At 50.3% G+C, this 24,953-nt stretch overlaps 1 protein-coding gene across 1 annotated transcript in view; it reads left to right on the plus strand.

Annotated features, from left to right (window-relative positions):
* The window catches only part of DHX15 (DEAH-box helicase 15), a 300,859-nt gene that overhangs the window by 89,866 nt on the left and 186,040 nt on the right, over positions 1-24,953 (plus strand). The gene's annotated exons all lie outside the window — the stretch shown is intronic.

Below are 24,953 nucleotides of genomic sequence, written 5' to 3' on the forward strand. Positions count from 1 at the left end.
ACCACGGAAGATGTCTGTAAAGGAGAGGCCTGAGCCACCTGGGATTGTTGCAAAAAAGGATTAGAGGAAGCCGCTCCCTCGTGCGAGTTTAAGACTCTTCCACAGTGCTTGAGATTAACACAATAATTGTGAATTACTCCTTTGGAAACAAATTTTTTTTTTAATGTTCGTGGTGGTGTGGAGAAAAACAGTAAAGACTCTTAACTGCGCAATTGCATCGTCAGGAAAGAAGACTTAATCACACGCCCGGAGACAGTTACAAATAAACACCACCCGCTTCAGTTTGCTTGATTTAGCAGTGGGGGTGGGGGTGGGGAGGGGTGAGCCGGGACGGAACAATGCTCAACGCCATACAGGGCTGCTGTATAAAAGTGGAGAGTGGAGTTTTAAATCTATAGAGGAGGTGATTTAGCACATACGTGCGTTCGGCGGCCGGGATGCGCGCGCGGACGCTATACTAAAAGCGTGCCATGCTGCTAAATAAACACCATTAATAGATTGCTATTTAACTTGCTTGCTGTTGCCGACCGCCCTTCATGCATCGCTGCTCCTAGGGTCTGCTGCTGAGAGCAGTGGGGGCAGGGAAGGGTGAGTCCGGGACTGTGTTCGGCGGCCAGGATACTCCTGCATGTTAATGAGCACTATTTATAAAAAAAAAAAAAAAAAAACAATTACGCTTAAGGATACTGAAGTTAGGCTGTGCTGCTTCCGGAATGAACGGAAGTTACGTATGGCATGAAGAGCCAATAATGAGGCTGATAACTAAAAAAAAAAAAATGCACAAGTTAACGAATTGCAAGCCACGAGAAAGTAAGAAGCAATGGGCAGAGTTTCAACACCCATGTGGATTACTAGATGTCTCGGAGAGACTGCACATGCACGCTGCCAAGGCCGAGACCTAAAAATTGTTGTCCTACCTCGAATGCAAGGGCACAGTTCACATACACTAGTGTAGCCAAGTTTCTCACCTGGAACTTCACTTTAGAGTTATGTGCTGACCGCGATTTCAGCAACAGTCTTGAGAGATTGATCAAATGGTATCAAGCAGGATAAAATAAACCACTAGTGTGCATTAAAGTGTCTACATCAGGCTTCTAGTCTGTGGTCTTATTTCTAATTCAGGTGTCTAATTGGCAGTCTCACTCCACTTGTATTTTCATGCCAGCGGTACCTTGTGCAGTTGTCAAGTCATCTCTATGTATTCCAGGTGTTCTTTTACAGGATACAGCATTAACTTGGTGTCCCCTAGAATCTATTTTTGTCATCGGCCGATGATATGATGGAAATTCCTTTAAGTCCAGATGATGTGCAAGTTACCGTTTAGTTGGGGGCAGCATTTGTCCTCCAACCCAACTTTAATTTTGCATCGTTAAGAATGTATTTCCTGTCTCCCACAGTATGGGGGTTGTGCAGCTTGTTGTCCAGTATGGACTGGCTTTTTGAGCTGAGAATTAATTTAAACTGTTCAGGTCAAAGTTTTTCTGATCAAAACCAAACAGAGCCATTGTTGCTTGGCTATCAACATTGGATGGGCTGATAACAGTTTAACATTAAAATCTGCGTCAAGTATTGAAAAGGGATATGGAAGCCTCCCCAACAAACATGCCAGACTGATATCATGGAGAGGGTCCTTTGTAGACTGTAATGTCTACCGTGGACAAAAGGCTGCATTCAGACTACCATCTCGCGCATCCTTCTACACCAGAGTTCATCAAACTGAGGCGCGCGACCCTGGGGGTCCGTGGATGTATTCCAAGGGGCACGCAAATGCTTCACCAAGTACTTGTAAATAATGATGACCTGAAAGCGCGACTTTGTTTGTTTTTCCTGTTTCCAGGCCGTCTTCATTTACATTAAGGGAATGAGTTTAGGTGTGCCACCTTTCACAGTGAAAAATACCTGCCATCTGTTCAAGTGTTAAGATTCTCCAAAGGCCCGGTCATCTGTATTTATTCTTAACATGGCATTTCTGTCTTTGTGTACTTTAGTTGTCATTCAGAGGTCATTAGGGCGACAGTAGAACACATTTTAAAGTCTTTTCGTTTAACATTTTCAAATTTAAATATGTGTTAATAACAGGAAGAAATTACTTCTGACTGTGATTTTTCTAACATTTGTATCAACATTAACTTAATGAACGTGCCAGCAACTGTGTTCCCGAGTCCTGTGGTTGCAATGTAAAAAACATGGCAATAAACAACATTTTGATACTTTTTCACATTAACAGCAAATGAATATAAAATACTGCACATGCCTTAAATGACACCTTACATAAAAAAAGCAAATTAAATTAATTGTTGGAAAATGTGCTCTTCTAGTTATGGTACATTAATTGGTAATACAGTCACTGCAGGTGTCTTTTTGTCATACCGGTGTCACAGAACTGAATTCAACTTGGCACAGTGCAGAATACCGACATGTATTTATAGTGGTCAAAGGTCCCAACAAGTAACAGAAAGCACTGAAAATATTGGTCATTATTTTAAAATTGTAATAGTATAAGATAGGCAGCTGTGAGAAAGTGGCTCTGTATATACTGTTCCCTAATAGGTACAGGGTGTACAGAGTCCACAGTCCCCCAGAGGATGATAGAGGTCAAAGTTAGGCATGACCTTACTCTCAAAAGTGGTAGCTTGGTCGAGCAGTAAGGCAGTACCTGAGGACAGTGTAAAGCATTTATTGTACACACTCAGTCAGCAAATGGTTTCACACACTCAATAGCTGAACTCTAGGCCAATGGTTTATATATATATATATATATAAAATATATGCTTGTTTTATTTTTAGAACCACAAAGGGGGTAAAAATATACTTTCTCAGAATGAGAGGTTGAATATAAATACTTTTGTCTTAAGCAATACATTTGTGTAATCAGTCACAGTTGGTTGCAATAAACAATCCTATTTCCTAAACATAACAATGCATTGAGCTCAATGATAAATTCAGGTTATTTGTAATAAATTACTTTTCAGATTACTTTTGGAATTCCAGGTCTGGCTCCTAGATCCAGCCTTGGGTCAGTATTCAGAATCAAGTGATGAAAGTCGACTTAATAACTGTAATGATTTTTAAATAATATTTAGCTATTTCAAAAGTTAGCACTTAGAAAATATTTCAAAGAAAACATTCAATGGATCTCTATGGCAAGAAATTCAAATTGCAGGTAGAGTACTTGATCGTTACTTTAGTAATCCAGGACTGGGTACCTAGACCCAGGACTGGGATCCTTATCAAAAACAGGTAAGTAATTTCGTTTGCAGAAATGGTACGATTTTACAAGAATATTTCAAATTTGCAAAAATAGACACTTAGAAGAAATTTCACAGAAAAGCAGACAATGGTTTCCTATGGGAGAAAAATGAGTTAGTGGTAAGTATAGTTGTGGACACTTTTCAGAGTCAGGGCTGGGCACCAAGATTCAGCACTGGGAGCTCACCTAGGAGCAGGTGAGTAAATTCGTTTTTGTCACTTGGCTGATTTTTGGTGAATTTTTGCAGTTTTGAAAAGTTCACACTTAGAAGATTTTTGAAGAAAAAGCCAGTCAATGTTACCCTATGAGGAAAATGAAGTTAGCGGTTTAAGGGTAAGTACTCGACTGGCAGAGTTGAAATTCCGGGCATAGACTCCGGGGTCCCCCAGTGTCAGGTAGGTACAGTTGGTTCACCCTCAGCGGTTTCAGGACGGCCGGGTGCAGAGAGAGTTAGGCCCAATGTTATCCTATGAGGGATAGGGGGGGCCTTGGTTGGTGGCTGCTGTCTGGCAAGCCACGCGGCTGTGGGAGCTGGGCTCCTGGTCACTTACTCAGGGTAAGTGGGGAAGTAAGTTAGTGTAGAGAGTGCACTGCCAGGGCCACTCGGGCGGCTGGGTGCAGGGTGCTTTTGAGCCCTCGGGCGCTCAATGGAAATCAATGGGAATATTCCGGTTTGGAAAAAGGCTGCAGGCTCGGGGACGAGGATGTTCCAGGTGCCACCACCACTTCGAGAGGTAAGTTGGGTAGTTGTAGGTTAGGTGGGTACCCTGGGATTGGGCACAGGGGGCCGTAGGGCGCCGGGTGCAGGGGTGCCTTTTGATGTCGGAAATCTTACCCTCTTGTCGATCGCGGCTGGGGTGGCACTCGGTTCTGAGGCTGCAGGCTTCTTCCGGAATGTCGAGGGGGGGTCCTTGGGTGCCGGACTCGGGGTCACAGTCGCCGTGGGGTCGTCCTCAGGGTCTTTGTCCACTCCGGCACTGGCCAGGCTTGGCTGGTGCAGAGTGTGTTGGGTCCGCGGTTCCGGGCTGCTGCCAGGGGTTAAAAATAGGTTTCTTGAGTGGAGCCTCTACTCATGGGAGACACAGGGGCTTAGAGCCAAAAGGTAGCCAGGTCCTCCGGGGTTGGTGAGGTTGCTGGCCACGAGAGATGCCGCACTGGTGCAGGTTCGAGAGTCGACAGGCCGGTAGGGCTGGGGCCAAAGCAGTTGGTGTCTCCTTCTCTTTTTAGCAGCTGCAGGGCAGGTCCTTGTTCTTCTTGCTATTCTTGTAGTTTTCTATCTGGAATCTAAGGAAGGAAGGTTCAGGGTGCCCCTAAATACTAGATTTAGGGGCGTTACAGGTAGGTGAAGGCCAGGGACCAATGGGTCCTTGTCCTGGGGTGGGTACACCCCCCATCTTGCCTCTCTCCTGTGGGAGGGGGGCAGTAGCCTAATCCTGATAGGGTAGGGCCGCCCATCTTCAAGATGGCGAGAGCCAGGAGATGTGCTTCACCTCGCCTCCCCCACCTGAGGGGTGGGGTGGGCAGGCTGGCACATCCCCTGTCCTTGTATGGGGTTTCCGGCCAAGCTTCCCGCCAGAGTGGGGGGTTGCAGTGGCTTGGGAAAACTCCAAATGGCGGCATGCCTTTGAAGCTTCCCTTTGCTCATCCTGGGGGAGGAGATTTCTCACCTCACCCAGAATGTGCATTGTTGCAGGCCCGGGAGAGCAGGGGCTCTCCCACCCAGGGGTCCAGCAACGTGTCTGCTGTGTGGCAGCCTGGGCAGCCTCAGAGCAGACGTGGACTGTAAGTTGGCTGTAAGGGGGCATCTCTAAGATGCCCTCTGGGGTGCTTAGTACATTAAATCCTACACTGGCATCCGTGTGGTTTCAATGTGCTGAGAAGTTTGATACCAAACTTCCCAGGCTTCAGTGTTGCCAATATGGTGCTGTGGAGCTCGTGTTTGACAAGCTCTCAGCACCATGTATTCTTAAATGACAGCACTGCACTTACAGTGCCCAGGAATGGACCCGGGTACTGGAGGGGCACAGGGCTCCTGCTCCTGTGCCCACACCATAGGCGTAATGCACCCAGCTAGAGGGGTGGCTGACATATGCCTTGGCAGTGTAGGTGATGGGCATGGTACACAGTGATGTGTGCCATGTCGACTTTGTTTTGTCCTGCACCCAGACACTCAGCCTGCAAGGGCAGTGTGTGTGTGTAAGGGTACAGGGCCTCTGAGGGTGGCACAATGAGTGCTGCAGCCCTTAGAGGCCTTCCCTGGCCACAAGGCCCTGGGTACCTAGGGTACCATTTACTAGGGGCTGACATGTGGCTAGGGTTTGCCAATTGGGAGTTTGTGTGGTTTAAGGAAGGAACATATGCCCTGGGCACCTGATTGGCAGGAACCCAGAGTACACTCAATCGAAGTACATTCAGCAATTTAGCAAAAAGTGGGGGCATACCATGCAAGAAAGATGGCACTTTCTCACAGCAGCCACACACTAATTTGGTGCATTTGACGAAAACAAGTACTTTCCAAGAATACATATTCATTATATCTAACCTAGTATAGTCATTTTTATAAGTTCATTAAAGGGCACTTTTCAAAACTCTGCATCCTTACATTCTTTCAAAAAAAGTTATAAAAAATTATCATGAAACTTCAAGTGACTGATTAAATTAAAGCACTTTAGAGCCCTCTCCTCTGACCTCCCATCTTCAGCGGTATCCAAGTACTCCAGGTCCCCATAAACAATTCAGGGATTGTTTTTTTAGCACAATATATGGGAACTGTTTTGTAAAATTAAGAACACCTTGGTCCCCATACACCTAGCCAATTTCAACCTTTGTTTACATGCAGATGTCCTCTTAGGTGAGTAGCGGAGTTGGAAGGAAGGAGGCCAAAAGGGTCATATTCAGGTCACTTATCATCCTGATCTGTTGGGCCTCAGAAAAATGGCTCAGTAAAAAGCAGAACAGAGCAAAATCTATGGATAGGTTCAAAGAGAAGACCCTGGAAAGATGGGGCTATGGAGGGTCTAAGTTTTTTCATTCACAAATGGACAGACACAGCTGACCCATTTTCTGAATGAGATGCTCTGAAGGTTTTGAGAAATGCAAAATCGTTATTTTTTTTTATTTTTAATGCCGTCACAGCCATTATTGCAGCAGGTTCATTGACACTGGGGCACTGGTGTGAGGAATAACTATACCCCAATTAAGGATGTCACTAGCAAAAAAGGGGCGAGAAGGGAGCCATTTTCCTGGTTATTATTGAGGTCCAAGCCAACCTTGCTGCACAGGGAACATGTCCCAAACAGAGGGGCAAAATGTGGGACTTTCCTGTTTGAAATTTTTTTTTTTTTTTACACACCGTAGCAGACAGCCTGCTTTAGGCCTTAGTCCGAGCAGTAATAGCCCAGTAGTTTGGGCTGAGGAGCAGGTTTAATTGCTATTGCAAGTGCTGTCACTGGGTCCCAAGGTTGTGAGGTAGCAACTAAACCCTATTATGGCAGTTTTACCATTATTCCTTTCTTCTATTAGGGCTCAATGCTCCCTTGTTGTGCCAGTGTGCCTGGCATTGACTATTGAAGCAGAGGAGACACCTTAACTAAGGCCTCAGAGAAGGGGGGCGTGGCTAAGCGAGCTACGATGGCGGTCAGGCTTTGCTGAGGCTCCGCGTCTGGGCGCCTCTCGACAGCTCTACGGAGTATACCAGTGGGAGCAGATCGATGCACGAGGCATCGGAAAGTGGCAGCATCACAGCGGGGGAGACGGCGGACACCTGGGCACATCCTTAACCCTCCGGACGAGACATGGTCCGGCAACTGCCGCCAGCGCCGCACCCCGAGCCGCAAGATGGTGGCGGAGCGCATCTGTGAGATGCGGGAGTTGCCGTGAGAGGAGCCGGAGAAACTGACAACGCATCTCGCCCTGATCGCGCTGACACTCGGAAGGTGTGGGCGGGAGGCAGACCCCCGGAGGGGGACGCGGAGCACCGGAGAGCGGAGGGGCATTGCTGGCCCGGACGCACCCGCCATTTTGTGACTGCTGAGCCCGCCGAGACCTGGAGTCGGACCCCTGGGCGGCCCCTATGCACCCAAGGTACTCCGTATGACTGGCGCTGCAGGAAGCTAAGAGGGAGCTGGATCTGGATGTGGATGGCAGGACCTGGAGGCACTCAATCGACCCGACCAGCGCTTGCCTGACCCTAACATGGCCGCCTGCGGGACATCGCATCCCCCTCAACACAGCCGGTGAGGCCTTGCTCCTTGGACCTGCCGGGGTGACGGCCTTCTAGGCGTAACCCGCAGGAACTGTGGTACCCTTGCCAGACCTGCTGACCACCTACCTGCCGCGAGACGTGGATGGCCTCGCCTCGACGGTAGGCCCTAGGTGGGACTTGGGCTTGCACGGGGGCCACGGAGTCGGTGCTTCCGCTCCCCCCCCTTGACCTTGGGGCGGGCGCAGAGGATCCCCAGTGGCACCAGCCGTCGGTGGAGACCCCGTGGGGGGGTGGACTGGTATTAGGAGCACCCTGAGTCTAGTGCCTGGTGGCTGGTGCGGACGATTCCTGTGCTCGGTTCACAAAGAGGACCTTGGTGGACCGGCTCGGGCAGCGGCATCCCTGAGCGACTCCATCCGGGAGACGACGCGGCTGCGCCCTCCGCCCTTCCGTGGATTCCTTGCGTCGCTGGGGCTACTACGACCCGGCGGACGCTGCCGACTCGCCCGGACCACGTGGACTCACAATGGGGAGGTCAAATTCCGCGCAGCATCCGGTGATCCCGGAGACGGCCCCGGAGAACATGCCTCGGACCTCGACGTGGTCCCCCAGCACGGTGGCCTCCACGGACTTATCGATCTCGGACAAGTTGGATAAGGTCCTCGCCGCCATTGAACTATCCAGTCTGTCCATGGAAGAACGCCTTGGTACCCTGGCGACGGATGTAAATCTCCTTCGCGATGACCACCGGAAGCTGGCGGATCGGGTACGTACGGAGGAGCGGACACTTACGGAAATACAACCCATATTAGAAGAGCAACAACAGACGCTCCAGAGGGTCCTTACTCGTCTAACTGCGGTGGAAGAACACGCGCAGGATTTGGAGGGCCGCTCGAGACGCTGCAATATCCGAGTGCTGGGGCTACCGGAGGGAGTCGAAGGCGCCGACCCCATTGCCTACATGGACACGTGGCTGAAATCATTTACCCCGCCTGCAGACCGCTCCCCATTCTTTTCCATAGAACGGGCTCACCGTGTGCCGGCCCGAAAGCCCCTGCCGGGCACGTCTCCTCGACCATTCCTCGCTAAGTTCCTGCATTTCCGGGATAGAGATGCGGTGCTTCGAGCGGCGCGACTAGCTGCACCGTTGCGACTGGAAAACAACCACATTATGATCTTCCCGGACTATGCTCGAGCGGTGCAACAACAGAGCTCTTCCTTTCTGGACGTAAAGCGGAGGCTACGGGACAATAAGATCCAATACGCGTTGCTCTTCCCGGCCCGCCTCAAGATTATCTATAAAGGATCCTCCCTCTTCTTCGCATCTGCGGAGGCCGCGCAAGATTGGACAGACCAACACTGCTCGCGGGCATCCGATCCTCGCCCCCAGAGGAGCTCCCCTCTCAAAACTTTCCACGCCCGGAAGCGACCCAAGAAGCTCCGTAACATCGAGTCCCGATCGGTGCAAGGCACCCACGACTCGCCGGATCTCGAACAGATTATGCGAGAGAGACGAGAGGTTCTACAAGCGGTGATTGACCTACGCACCACACAACCTTCAGACTCTATAGATCATCCTCCACACCTGTTCTCATCCGATGGCGACAGCGACAGCACCATCTCAGGGGCGGACCGAGCGGCACCCCCCTGCGCCACTCCGCAAACAGCAGATGGACTATTGGATGGATCGGCCTCCTCTCCTCAATCCTGAGGCAACTCAGACATACGGACTCTTGGTATCCTTCTATGTGACGCACACCTAACACCCATGATATTGCACCCACAAAGACAGTCACTCAGCTCCTGATACACTGTGATCCTACTACATGCCCACTCAGCGTGTGGCCTCGCACTAGCACATCGCCACCCACTATCACATAAAGCAGTTCTCCCCCTATAGTGTTACGGGAGGTAGTTTGGACACATCGTCACCCACACGATGAGTCCCCAGTATTGGGACAGTTTCCCGCATCCCCATATGTTGTTCACACCCCGGTTTGCCTATGTCCCACTTCGCCATGGAGTTTCACACCACAACACACCCCTTTCCCAGGCTTCCAGTCCGCCTGCCCCCTCCAACGCAGCACGTCCCTGAGGGTCTATTATGCGATCTCTCTAAGGGGCATCACACCCCGCCCCCACACAGAACCGACCATCTATGGCACGATTGACAACTAGCGCAGACATTAATATACTCACACTCAACACACGAGGTCTACATACCCCACGTAAGCGCTACGCGATATATGCCTACGCGAAACGACAGAAGGCATCTATCCTCTGCTTACAAGAAACCCACCTTAATGCAACCGAAGTCGGCAAACTGCGAGTAAAATGGCGCGGACTTATCTGCGCCACGACCTACTCCTCGTTTGCCAGAGGGGCACTGATATGGATTCGCCCGGGAATCCCCTTTAGGGAACTAAGGCGAGTGGTGGACGACGAAGGCAGATACGTCTTGCTAGAGGGTCTCTTAGACGGGAGGGCTGTCCTCTTAGGCAGTATATACGCCCCAAATGTCGACCAGGATAAATTCTGGGACCGACTCACAATCGCGTTGGCTCAATTTACACAGGTGCCTTGGCTATTAGGAGGGGACTACAACTGTATCCTGGACCCGGTGCTGGACCGCTCACACCCTCCACTCCCACACTCTCCCACCTATAGACAAATAGACCGCTTTAAAGCGTGGGCCGCACACTGGTCCCTCACAGACGCATGGAGGCTGCACCATCCCCAGGCCCGCATTTACTCATTTCACTCCATCCCTCATAATTTACGAGTTCGGCTTGACCGATTCTTATGCACGGCAGCGCTTCTTCCGCAGATATGTCACTCGGATTATCTGGGTAGGGTCGTTTCCGACCATGATGCGCACTTCCTCGGCCTTCAGTGGCGACCCCCGCACCCCCCTGTTCCAACGTGGCGGCTGTCACGGGAGTGTCTCACAGACCAGACCTTTACACATGACCACCAACGTAGCATCCAAGACTACTTTACACATAACGCGGGGACCGCGTCGTCCACCCTGATCGAGTGGGATGGTTTCAAGGTAGTGGCCAGGGGAGAATGCATCCGGTACAGAGCCGGGGTGCGACACACCCTGGAACGTGCCCTAGAGAGGGCGGAGCAGCAACTGGCTGCGGCCACTAAGGCCGCAGATCAATCGGTGGCGACAGTAACTCAGGTCGCCCATGCCAAATCAGAATACCAGGTGGCGTGCGTGGACTTGCGTCGTCACAATTTTCGAGCCTACGCAAACCGAATGCATCGGGAACGAGATAGGTCGGGCACACTCCTAGCATGGCTCGCTAAGCAAGATACCGAAATTCGGCCTATCACTGCAATCATAAACCCCCAGGGTACTCTGGTGCAATCTCAGGATGAGATCCTCCAGGCGTTTTATCATCATTACTCGGCAGTTTACACCGCTCCCACGTCTCTCGATCCTAGGGCCATCGACCACTTCCTTGACCCCCTTCCCCTTCCCCAAATTGCCTCTGCAGACCGGAAGGGGTTGGACACACGGATAAAAACAACTGAGATTACAAGTGCGATACGAGCATTGGCCCGCGGCAAAGCCCCTGGCCTTGACGGGCTCCCACTTGAATATTACGCCACTTTTGCCCCACAGTTGACCTCTCGTCTATCGGCAGTATTAGACTCGGCGCTTAGACTTGGCGAGCTGCCCGGCTCTATGAGAGCGTCGGTGATCGTGACATTTCCGAAACCCGACCGTGACCCTCAACTCCTCGCCTCCTACCGCCCCATCACGCTGCTCACAGCTGATTGTAAAATCCTGGGAAAAATCTTGGCGGACAGATACTCTCAAATCATATGCCCGTTAGTACACCCGGACCAATGTGGTTTTGTCCCAGGGAGGAATACCTCTCATAACATTCGGCGCCTCTTTCACATTCAGGATCAGATCGGGGATCGTTTCCCGCACGCGGCGTGTCTGATCTTGGACCTTGAAAAGGCGTTCGACACCCTCACATGGCAATTCCTTTTTTCAGTTCTGGGACGAGCGGGTCTCGGCCCCACACTCATAGCCTATACTCGCCTACTCTACACCAATCTTACGTCCCGGATCCGCCTTGGTCGCTATATCTCCCCGGAATTCGTGATACACCGGGGCACGCGACAGGGGTGCCCCCTCTCGCCCCTCTTATTCGCACTGGCGGTAGAACCCTTGGCCATCCGGCTCCGTGGGGATGGGCAGAACTGGGGTATTCCACTAGCGGATATTACACACTGTGTATCCATGTACGCGGACGATCTTCTCATATATATACGGGATGTGACGGCGGATCTCACCGCCGTTGCGACCGCCCTGTCGGAGTTTGCGGAGGCCTCGGGGTTGAAGGTGAACTGGGACAAATCGATGGTTTATCCCCTCCACCCGGACGCCCCCTCTCGGGAGGTCTGGATCGGTGACCGGAAACTGCACTGGGCGATGGAAGGTCCCCGATACCTTGGGATCCGACTATATCACTCCCCAATCGACATTTTCAAGGGGAATCATCGGAGGGCACTAGCAGGGATACGATCCTCCATCGGGTTCTGGCGGAGTCTACCGCTGGCCCCGATTGGCCGGGTAGCCCTGGCAAAGATGATATTGGTCCCGCGGCTTTTGTACTACTTCACCAATCTCCCAGTGATTCCCCCCGCTCCTTCTTCAAAGATTTTAGATACGCTCCTCAGCTCTCTGATATGGGGGCAAGGACGGCACAGAATCGCGTTGGCCAAGCTAAGACTGCCCACGACGCGGGGGGGCTGGGGGCGCCCTCATTCGAAGCCTACTTCCTGGCGTCGCAGCTCCAATGGCTCTCATATTGGACGGCGGAGCGATACCTACTTGAGACAAGCACTACCACGGGACTTGTGCCTCTGCCCGAATTGCGACGCCTGCTTCTGCCGGGTTCCCGTCCCACACGAACCTACCCCCTGCAGGTGGACGTTGCCCGGAAATGCGTGCAACGTATCCATCGCATGGCACCGCGCTGCCCTCCATACACGCCATCGTTACCGCTGGTCGGCTGGCCCAGAAATGACGGATTCTTCACGCCCGCCATGCTTCGGGAATGGACGGCGAGGGACATTGTCGAAGCGGAAATGCTATTTGACGAGGGACAGCTCAGGCCATACCGACAGCTCTTGGAGGAATACGATTTACCCCCAGGCCAGTTCCTGCTTCACCGCCAACTCCTCAGCCACTTTCGGCCATATGCTGACCTCACGCAAGGGGAACCTCCCACACACCCAGTCCTACACACACTCTTACAACTGGGAAGGGGTTGACACCTTATTACCTGGTTGTATAAATCAATCGGGAACCTAACACCCCCACTGCTAGTGCATCTCCGAGCCCTATGGGAGAAGGAGACGGGACGACCATTTCACGACAGCGAATGGGACAGAGCAATCGAATTCCCTAAAAAAGTATCCAGGAATGCCCGCTTTAAGAATATACAGTTTCACATTCTCCATAGGGCCTATTTGACGCCAGCGCGCCTTCAACGTTTTTACCCCGACACTACATTTCTATGCCCTCGTTGTCAGGCGCAGGATGCTGCCTTCTTCCACATGTTCTGGACCTGTCCGGGCATCCAGAACTATTGGACCTCTATCCACTCAACACTCAGAGACCTCACTGGGCTGACCCATTTGACTACCTGGGAGGGATGCGCGCTGGGTATCCTAGGGCGGAGAAAACGACACAAGGTATCGATGCGCTTCGTCTCCCTGGCCCACCTATTGGCTAAACGCTGTATAGCAATGCACTGGCGGTCCCCTACTGGTCCCCCGCTTGCAGCTTGGGTAGGGGCGGTTCTTAAATGGGCTGCGGCGGAGGAGGACGCAATACGAGAGGAGGAGGCTAAGGGTACCCGTAAAACCCCAATCTCTTTAGAGTGGGCGCTCCTACTACACCAATTCCGACAATCCCAGACCCCAACAACACTGGTAGCCGACATGAATACCCCCAACGCCGCACCGCCTCCCGCGATCCGAGTTTTCGCGGCGGGGGGCCCCCCCACAGCACCCCCGGGCCGACTGAGTCCCCCCCTCTACTCACCTGATACACCCCACGGCTCCTCTTCCCGGACTTTGCACGCACCCACCCCCCCCCTAGATGGTTGGCAGCTATATAGCCGAACGGGCAATGGCAGACTTGGGACACAGCCTAGAACTAGTCACTCAGAACTCCATGGCATCCCCCAGTTTGGTTCTCCTCCCCAGTTTTTCTATACAGGCTATGCTCGGTAATCATACAGACCACTTCCACACGAAACAAGACACGTACGCACTCTCTATATTGATGTCGGTCTATTTGCCCGCTAATGTAAAGTATCCATTTTCACGACGAGTGATGTATGTATGCTCATATTATAAAATGCCAATAAAAAGAATTTTCAAAAAAAAAACTAAGGCCTCAGAGAAAGCTGAAAGGAGGATTGTGGGTTACAAGGGACAGAGGGAACTTCCTGCTTCACAAGGCATTAGCTCTTATTAGTGAGGCAGGTGCAGTGGTGACCTGCACAGGGGTGTAACGGGCCCCCTCATCACAATTCAGGCAGTCTTACATAAGAATAGAGGCATACTGGATAGCATTAGGGCTAAGGGCATCCTTGCTGCAATGAGACGATAAACACATGGGAGCTCATTTTTTCTGAAAGGGACAGTCTGTTTCAAAATTAGTGATGGCCAGCCTCGGTGGGGAAAGGGTGAAAGAGGCAGAGGGGATACCCTGCTGCTCAGGGCTGCTGCTATAATTAGTGCAGAAGGTGCAGTTGCATTGGGGCCCAGGAATGGGAGGGTTTCACAAAACCCCAAATAACATGAGTAGTGAGTTTTGTCTATCTTAGGTTTTTTAATGTATTTTTTCTCATTTAGAAGTCTCAGATTTATTGTGGCTTGTGAGATACTGAAAAACTGCCCATGAAATGATCTTATACACACCACCACCTCTGCTCAGCCATGCTCTTCTCGCTGTTTCCAGTCTTTCCATAAAGTTTTGGAGAGGGGGCCAGACTTCAAAACATTTTGGGAGGGGGGGGGCTAAGAGTAAAAAAGTTTGAAGATCTCTGCTCAACACGGTGTCCACATGACCCATATCTCAAACACATCTCACCTCGCTCACTCCCTTCGCTGTTGTGTGCTGTTCTCTTTAACCAGTCTCTCCCTTTGGCACTTAACGCACATGTCTCACTCCAACAACACTCTTGTTAATTAAATGCTGGCCTAAACACCCAACTCTTTCATTTTCTGTATTGTGGTAAACTCTCCCCCGCCCTCTTCCTTTTCTTTTATGATGAAAAGTATACCTCTGACCTCCTAGACCTAAATGTGTATTTGTCTTTTTACCTTCACAGGTTAACATGTATAACTGGAAGACTTATGCCGGTGCCATTGCACTAGGCTAGGAGCCAGCTGCAGTCTGTGAGGGACAGTTCATACTTAGGCAGGTGGGGTGGACTTAAACTAAAAAAAAAAAAAAAAGGTAGAAAAATGCAGGGCTTAGATATCATTGGCGCTTGTGCAGTGTCAAGCTGGGGTTGTATTCTTGGAGGGGCGGGGTCAGTCAGTGTTACTAGTAACTGTCATGATGTCACAGCGTTGCAAAGTGACTTATGCAGCCTGACCAGTGCATTTTTGATTGGCACTAGACCATGCCAACGCATGGAGAAAACTAGAGTTCATGTCCTATAGAAATAAATGCTTATGGTAACCACAAGCTCAAATTAAGTTCTGCATAAGTCTTCTATAACCAATATGATGTACAAGATTGAGCTATTTGGTCACTGTTTATCTAGAGCGCAGATTTTGGGAGTCCCGATCATCTGGTCCTACTGCAGCATATTTTATTTTAGGCAGTCGATGGGTCGAAGATGATCGATATTGTAAAGCGAGCATCTTGTCAGATAGGTTTGTTTTGGCAGGTTATTGAGCACTGCCTTTTTCTGCTTGTGTTTTCGAGTGGCAGTCAATGTCGGAACCTATCTTTTTTTGCTTGAGGTTTTATTAATTTCTTAGTGGAATTTGAAAAATCAAGTTGCTCTATCCAGGTGTTTCATTTATCTTGATTATTGCTGAGATCTTATAGAGCAGAAATCCTGGAAGTAATCACACTTTCTTGTTGCTGTGCCTTCTTCCACTCCAGTTATTGACCCTTCTTTGAATACAATGGGGTCCATCAGTGTGATCGCTTTGGTGCTGAAAACATCTTGTAATAAATATGTGCCTTCTGCTTTGAGTGCACGCCAGTACCAAATAGCATGATGTAGGAAGCTGGCTCTTTATATAGTGGACCAAAACGAGGTAAACTGTGTAAAGAGTCCAGGCAAACCCCATTTGATTTACAGAGACACATATGATAAGCCAAATGCCCTCTTTTGTGGTAGTGTGGACAAGCAGTTTGGCTTATCAGAGGGTAGTGCTAAGCATTTGTTGTACTCACAAAGGCAATAAATGACACACACTATAGGAAGCTGGCTCTGTATATGATATTGCCACTAGGCGGTAAGACCATGCACAGTGTCTAAGGGTTCCCCAAAAGTGTACAGGGCTCAATGTAAAACCCAAAGTGCTCTATTAGTGGTAGTGTGGGCAAGCAGCCTTGGGTATAACACAGAGGAGTGTAAGACATTTATTGCACAACATTGACCAATAGTGTAGACACACAACTCAAAGGAGATCCATATCAATTTTAGAAACATCGGCTTTGTTTGTACTTTATTTTGAGACCAAAATCTACACAATAAGGCAAGTACATTTTTAAATAAAAATAAATTTCATTTTCAAAAGTCGACACAATGCAATTTTTGAACAGTTCAGTGTTATCCTATGGGGAAAAAAAATATTGAGGTTAAACAGGTAAGTATCACACTTACAACTCTAGTCTTCGGGATCAATGGTCAGCAAGGGCCAAGGGTCCGGTGAGTACCAAAACTGAACGACCAGTGGCACAGGAGCGGCCGGGTGCAGAGGTCAAAATCTGAGTTCGAGCACCCCCAGTCTCCATCGAAACCCATTGGGCCGAAGCCACACTGCTTACAGGTAAGTAGATCGGTTGCAGGGGCCAAGCTGTGGGGGTTAGGACCACCAGCAGAAGGGGGGGGGGGGGCTGAGGACTCCAAGCAACTCGAAACATACACAACCTGCGGCATCAGGCACCCAATGCTTTTCAATGAGGATTCTGTTTTCGACAAACAGGCGGCAGGCATCGCACTGGAGGTTGCAGGTGGAAGACCAAGGACAGCAGAGGTAAGTAGAGATGTAGGAGGTCTAGGGGGGTGCAGTCTGTTCAGCTCACCACAAGGCCCAGGGGCTTCGGGTGCAGGGGTGCCGTTTGATGTCTCGAGTCTTACCTGGAGCGTGTTCAGGTCGGGGGTAGCCTCTGCATTCACTCTGCAGGTGTCATGGAGGCTAGTTAAGGTCAACCAACGCTGGATTCAAGGTCCGAATCACTGTGGAGACTTTACTAGACAGGTGAGCCACTCTGACTCAAGCCGTGGGCATGGGTGCAGAGTGGGCACGAGACATGGATCCGCTTGTATCCAGAGTCCTTTTAGTAGGTTTCTTCTGGACAGGGCCGCTGTCCTCTACAGATTAGTGTCTTTTTCTATGTCAGCAGTCCTCCCAGGGTTTTCAGTGGTCGCTGGCTGTAAGACAGGTTGCAGGGTCGTCCACGCTGGAGGCAGACTGGTAGGGCTGGGGCCAAGGCAGTTGTCTCCTTCAGGCTTCCCTGCAGGGATGTATTCTTTCTTCTTCGGTCGTCTCCGATTTAGTTTCTAGGTGTGGGGGGAGCCTCTTAAATACTTGAATTAGGGGGCATTTTAGGGGAGTAGTAGGTAGGGCCAATGGGCAACTTTCCTGCGGTAACTACACTCACTATTATGCCATCCTCCTGTGGAAGGGGGCATAGACCTAGCTGTGATTGAAAGAGTCTGTTAGAATCCGGGGTCTCAGGATTGGCGCAGGTATGCACTTGCGACAAGCAGGGACCCTTTCCTCTAAGTCAGGGCAAAGGATTACTCTTGAAAAATAACCCCTGCTCACCCTCTAGGTAACGTGGCGCGAGCAGTCAGGCTAGATTCCAGAGGGCATGAGGTTAAGCATTTAGGGTGTCCCACAATAACCACCAACCCACCACACAGACACGACTGTATTTATCAAAAATATAATGCTTTATATAAACTCTTCAGGTTGGCTTTCAAATACAGTCGTCTTATGCTTTAAATATGATTCCAGTTACTTGGTATGCTTTACAAGTCCACAGTTCTTCACAAGGCACACTTTGGGGGCAATATCCACCTTCTTGGGGCCTGTGCGCGTTGAAGCGCCGTCCATACGGGTCGTACGGATGTTGGTACGTGTCGTACCACTCTTCGTACGGACTGTATGTAGTAAAGAAGCAGGCATAGATGGATATCTTCTTGTAGAGCAGTTTAATAAGACAGAGCAGACACAAGAACGGACTCTCCACGACAGAAGCCAACAGCAACTGTCTTGGAAGAGAACCTAGAACTCACAAGGCAAGGAAGAACATAGGAGAATAAACATTCCATGAGCATAGTGAACATTAAGCATGTACTACACTGTACACTCCTCGGGACGCTTCCCTGCGATCGCTCACACTTCCCGCGTGAATAGGCGTACGCGGCCGTACGGACCGTACAGACGAAGGTAGGTGTCGTACACTCAGGGCCGCTTCCCCTGCAATTACTCACGCTTCCCGCTGGGGTCAGCGTACGGGAAAGCCAGTCCGGCCGCACAGTTGAAAGTACGCGGCGTACAGATGTCCGTACACTCAGGGCCGCTTCCCCTGCAATTACTCGCGCTTCTCGCTGGGGTCAGCGTACGGGAAAGCCAGTCCGGGCCGCACAGTGGAAGGTACGCGTCGTACCGGGGGCTTGAGGCGCACAGTACCTTAGTTCTTGAGGGAAAGTTCGCGGCGGCCTCGGCAGTCACGGGGGGGGGGGCGTCCCATGTCGCGGTGCAGTCTTCGCTTAGAGGACCACGGTGCTTGGGAGGGCGCCTCGGGACTTCCACAGCTCGCCTCGAGGGGGGAGGAAGGAGGGGCGGCTCGGGGGTGAATTCAGCGCTGCGCTGCAACGTCGTCCAGCGATGGCGAACCGGTGAGCGTCCGTCCTTGCGATGGGCTCTACGGCTCGGGGACCACCGAGCCTCGGTGCTCAGAGGAGACAAAGCATGTCTTACGGTGCGAGCTCCGGCTCGAGGGGGCAGCAGTTCATTTTGATCAGGCTAGTCTGGGCAGGCCGTCACGGTGCTCACAGCAGCTCAGTCGGGCAGAGGTCGCGGTGCTCGGCAGGATGGGGCGCACAGGTTCTCTGGAGTCAGGAGGGCAATTCACCAGCAGCAGCTTCCTTTTCCTCTTGGGGGTGGGGGGGGTAGCGCCCACTGTTCCTGGGGCGCAGTTCAGGGGGCAAGTTCACAAGCAAGCCCTTGGAGATTTGTTCACACAGCACAAGTTGATTCAAAAGTCTTTCTCAGTCTTTTCCTCTCCTTCTTGCAGCAAGGCACCCACCACAGGCCAGTCTCTCAGGCTTAGAGACTGTAGTCCTCCATGTAGCTTTCCCAGGTCCTCCTCTTCAGGCAGGATTTCTTCTTGGCGTAAACAGGATCTGATTTCTTAGGAGCAGGGCTCCTTCTTTTATACACAGTTTCTTTTGTTCTTTGTCACCAGGGGGCCTGTGCCTGGCTCAGTCCAGATTTGGAGCACTTTGTTGTGGTGACTCTGCTCTTTCCTTTCAGTGCACAGGGCAGAGACATCAGCCGCTCCACAGGGGGTGGAGCCAGCATTGTGGTGGCAGAGCACAGGTCTATTCAAAGCCAAGGTGTACTCCTCCCACCCATCTTGGTGTAATCTCTCTACCCACCACCTGGCAGCCAGCCTATCTCCTGGAATTCCCCAGCCCTGCCCCTCACTGAAACTAGGCAGCGCGCACACACACACAGCAGAGGCGGACTGAAATGGTTAGGCAAGTAAATACTAACTTTCTAAAAGTAGTATTTACAAACACAGGATATTAAAATAAACTTTACTAAAATAAGTATTTTATTATTCTGAGTTCAGGCATACTAAACTTGACTTTCTACCATGCTCTCTGAGTCCGCTGGGATTATAGAGTGTAATAATTCCAGCAGCCCATTCTGGCCTATGGAGAGCAGGTAGCCTTCAATAGTAACAAGCATTTACAATGCAATGGTCTCGGCATTGTTAAAGATGGAGCTATTGGCATTGCTCATGACATTATTTTTGTTTGTTGTTTTTAAAAGATTTAAAGAAACGGTATTGTTATTTACAATGTCCCCCCCCCCCACTTGTAGCCCGAGGCGCGCGCTTGTTTAAACTAACGATGTGTATATTCACAAAGCGCTTCCAGGCTGTGAAGTCAAAGAGCTATGAACACCCACCTCTGCGGCCCCCTTCTCTTCCTAAATCCATTTTTTTTTTTTTTTTTTTTTTGCAGGTTGATATAGCGCAACCTCTACCAGAAGGTATTGGAGCGCTTAAATGACCACCAGTTACCTTACACAAGACACATTCATTTTTTATAAACATGGGAAGATTAAGATATCACAGGATGCTGAACCAAGGCCGACACTCGAACCCTGTCCGTCAGCTCCAAAGTCGGCTGCTCTAGCCCTAAGTCTACGTCCTCTTTGAATTACAGGACCCACTGACCTGCCTCTTGACCTCGACCACTTAGGAGACTTTGAAGGCGAATTTGTTTAAGTTCTCGTGTGCCCTGATCCATGCGTGAGCAGCTCGCAGAGTTCAGGTTTTTCGCTGTGCCTTCTAAGACTTGTAGCCCTACTTTTAACTCATTCTTACAGGAGAATTATAAATCCGAACCTGTAACAAAATTACAATCTGGGTAGGATTAACTACCCTCGCAAGGACCAAGGAAACTACACAACCCATCATGCATCTGAGCTCACACTCATCATGTAATCCGAACGCGTTGCCCCGAACAGTCAGAGGTTGTTAACTTTAATTTCCCCCTTCACAAGTACTCCCAAACGTTCCCTTCCCACCACAGCTGCACCACAATCACTAGGTCTGCCAACTTCCATGCTGAAAGGAGGTGCAGTAAAGGGGTAAGCTCAAAGATGCTAGATCTGCCGGAGAGAAAAGAACCAATGTATAGTGTATGCTAACATTGTGAATACAATCCTCGAGACAAATAAAAGCTAAGATAATACAATTATAGAGCATTTATTTCCCCCCTCCCCCGCCCCTTTCATGGTATCCTCTAGATTGCTGTTGAACAGTGGAGGGAGTGAGTAGAATGTCCTTCACATTAGCAGCTTCAGAAGGATTAAAGGCTGTGTCACCTGCAGGACTTTTTTTATCGACCTCGGAAAGATGACATGCCTAATTTGAATTATATTTATTATCTCCTAGGCCACTCGAATGACGCAGAAAGGGAGGACCAAGCTAGGAGGCAAAAAAGGCAACTATGCAGTATAATGAGGCACTTTTTTATAGTATTGCTTCATTATTTTGTGTTTTTTTTTATACTTGCTATCACTTTCTGGCCAAAGATTTGACCTCATTGGTACCAGTTTAACAACCAAATACGGTCATAAACAACTGAAGGATGGATAACCAGTCAACCTTTGCGGGTGGCATTCTATTGTGCGGAAACGGGGGTCGCCACATATTTAGTAACGTTTGATGCGATTCAGCTAGACGCATTGTTTGGTTAAAATCTGCAGATACAGCAGTGGATGGATCAAGTGGCAAATGGGGCAAATCTATAATTATGTGGAAAACGCTGCGGCTGCAGAATCGCATAATTCAAGTGGCCCTGATTATACAGATCTCCGAAAGATAACAGGTTGAGTTTCACATATGGCTGTAAATATATCGACCTCGTAAGGATTGCGGCCTATATCTGCCCAATCATGACAGCCTGGGTTTAACGGTACTCTTTGCAGTAGGGTCCCAACACACTGAGCTGCCTTTAGAGGGGTGACCTATAGCGCCTTGCCCATCACACGAGGGCACTGTGGGAGGTGCCAAGACTTGAAGGTTTGCCACCGCAGCGCCTCATGAATAAGGCACATCCTCCTGGCCTGCAGAGTCTGGCGGCTCTTAAATTGCATCAGAAGCTTGTTAGCAAACAAGGGGCCGGGAGGGGCTGCGGGGGGGGGGGGGGGTGGAAATGGCGCTGTAATTGGATAGGGCGGATGCACTGTACTTAAAGGTAGGGGGGGGAGGATCCGTGTCAAGCACCGGTACTGTGCCATAGCTGAGAGCTCCGCAAGGCTAACTGCAGGGGAAGAAGAGTGCACCTGTGGCACCCCACACTCACCTCGCACTCCCAGCTGGACCCGTGCGGACCCGCGGGTGCCAGGGCACCGCGCCCACTCTTCAGCGGATCCTTCGTTTTCCACCCGCTGCAGCTGAGGGTGCAGTGCACAGAGGAGCCAAGGGCGCATAAGGAGCGGCGCGGCAGGGACGGACCCTTAGACCTCCTTTCTGCAGCTCTGCCAGCACTGGGGACATCCTGGGGTAGGGGGGACCCCAACAGTGCGGCTCCAGTGTAGGAGGATGCAGTCTTCCAAGATAAGGCTTAATATTGGAGCTTAGACCGTTCCCGGGGAATCCGGAACTTTGCACCGGGAGTTGTTTGCGCAAGATCACACGGTTGGTGTCAAGTGGAGAAACCAGGATTTAAACGTGTTATGGTTTGTGACCTGAGTTGGAAACGTAAACATCAGAGCACACCTCACCACAAGCTCCAGGTTGCGAGGATAGGGCAGCGAGAGCTAGATGGGGTGACATACTATCTGGCATGGCACCCAGGCAGGGTGACCTGTCGACTTTGAGGTCTTTCCTCTCACAATGTTATGCAAGCTGCAAGGGCAGTTGCATGGCCCTTGTGAGGGTGGGGTCTCAGGGGACCCTCTTCAGCTCCCATGCCTTAGGCTTCCAGAGTACCTCTTACTAGGGACTTACAGGGGGCAGAAGTCCGAGTTGGGGGGGTGGGGGGCTTGTTTTTGGGGCAGAAGCACTGGCACAGGTGACATGGTTTGCAGGTACCCTGTGTACTACAATCAAAACCACATCAAATAGCGGGCAAAAAGTGGGGACTAACCATGTAAAAAAAGGCACTTTCCCACACCGGCGTAAAAAAGGGGGCCACCTAGAAACAGGCTGCAGAGGTTGATTTTGGGGACAGGTCCAGGAGCTCCCTACGGGGGGGCTTGGGTCACTAGGGGGCACAGCTAGTTTATTGGTACCCTGGCTGGGTCTCTCGGGTGCAGAGTAAAAAGGTCCGCTGGGCTCTGTGCGTCCTAGGGTCTTGCGGTTGACGGTCTTTACCAGTTGAGGGTGCAAAATCAGGTCAGCTGGACCACTCTAGAAGTGGGTTTCTGCTTTGCTGATGTCCCTCGACGGATGCTTAGTCTCAGTGCAGTAGGAATCCTGATTGGAGATTCAAGGGGGTCCAGTGCCTCCGGGTATTGGTCCTGTGCAGCTCTGGTTGGTGATATCCTCTCTCGTGGTGGGGGGGGGGGGGGGATGGGTGTTCAGATCTGACATTCAGGAGCTCAGGGTCCTCTTTCTGGGCGGCTGCTGCATCGGGCTGGCCGGGCAGCAGCAGCAGCCCTGTAAACCGAACTTTGCATCTTCCGTGCTGAGGACTGCAGGTGAGTAGGTCCTCTACTCCAAGGGAGATGGCTGGCAATTTGTGGAAGGCAGACAGTCTCCCGGGGTTCTTGGAAGCCCGTCAGCTGCAGGACGAGTCACTAGTCGCGTTTGTCAAGACTGAGGCAGGCAGGGTTTGATGCCAAAAGTCCACAGCAGTCTTCAATTCTTGCTTTTATTGTGTCTTTGTCCTTTCTTCTTGATTTAGCAAATCAGAGTTCCTTGCATCATGGGTGCCACCTAAATACTGTATTTAGGGGCGTTAAGGGGAGTGAAAGGTAGTGGCCAACAACTACTTACCTTTAGGGTGCCTGCACCATCTATATGACCACTACTTGTGGGAAGTAGGCATAACCCTGACCCAGAGAGCCTAATTCTGTCAAAACTTAAGATGGTGCAAATCTTTAAAAGTTGAGTCCTCATCAGATAGCCCACCTTAAAGGTAGAACCAGCCTGAGAGGGGGAAACGCCTACTGACTAGCTAACTGTCTGTCCTGGTGCCAAATGGGCCAATGGCAGGGGGTGGCATTTCCCCTGTCTGGGAAAACCATGGGTTGCACATCAAAGGTGGCCATCATGCTCCGAACAGATTAGGCATGGTTTCTGCCCTCAGAGCCGGGCTCTCACTTGCTGGAGGGTCAGAAACCTATCTGGTGTCAAGCTGGTCTACACCAGTCAGCCTGCACACTAGTAGTTGGTAGGTTTTCAGGGGTATCTTTAGAGTGGCCCTCTGGGTGCATGTATTAATAAATCCATCACTGAAATCAGTGTGTTTATTAATACAAGATGTTTGATACCAAACATCTCTAGTTTCAGTGAAGCCATCATGTAGCTGGGGAACTCTTAAACACCACAGCCTAGCACATGTACTCAAAACGGCTTCTCTATTCACTTATAATATCTAAGAATCTACTTGGACATCACAGGGACATATCTGCTCAGGCAGATATGTTCACATATGTAGTATAGTGCACCCTGCCTTAGGGTTGTAAGGCCTGCTGTAGGGATGACTTGCCTATACTACATGCAGTGTCTGCAGGCATGGCACACAGTAAGTGTGCTATGTCATGTCTTCACTTTTCTCTACACCATGGCACGCAGCCTGCAATGGTTGTTTGTATGTTGGTGCCGCGGAGTACTTTAGGGCGGTACAATACATTCCGCAGCCTTTAGGGTCTCTTTAGCCTCCTTGACCTAGGTACCAGGGGTGGCATTTACTAGGGACTTACAAGAGGTACTAAAGGTATTGCCAAATTTGGGGAGCAATTGTGCAGTTTTAGGGAAAGGGATCTAGCAATGGGAACCTAGATAGCAGGAACGCAGTGCACTTCGGTCAAAAATGTATCAGATACCTGGCAGAAAATGGGGGTGACCACGTCAAAAAGGAGCACTTCCCTGCACATGGCACTAAGCCTACTTCACATTCCACAATAGATCCATACACTCTAAACCTATTGTTGGCGGCAACTACTATTTACTTTTTAAAGTTAATGTCTTGCAGTTTATTTTCTGCTTTTTCAGAGCAGATATAAGCAATCCGCTCAATCTGTAGGTTGTTTATCTCTCTCACACACACACACACACACACACACACACACACACACACACACACACACACACACACACACACACACACACACACACACACACACACACACACGGTAAGTTCAGCAGCTTCTGAAATGAACAATAGACCCTAATAAATTAGATTGTGTTCCATTTTTTGTTTTACCCAATTCTGATTAGACCGTGAATTTTTCAGTGTATACATTTTTATTTTTATATAAACATTCAATTTTTTATTGTATGATACAGCA

This window comes from Triturus cristatus, chromosome 2_2 (genome assembly GCF_964204655.1).
Source record: "Triturus cristatus chromosome 2_2, aTriCri1.1, whole genome shotgun sequence".
Classification (NCBI taxonomy): Eukaryota; Metazoa; Chordata; class Amphibia; order Caudata; family Salamandridae; genus Triturus; species Triturus cristatus.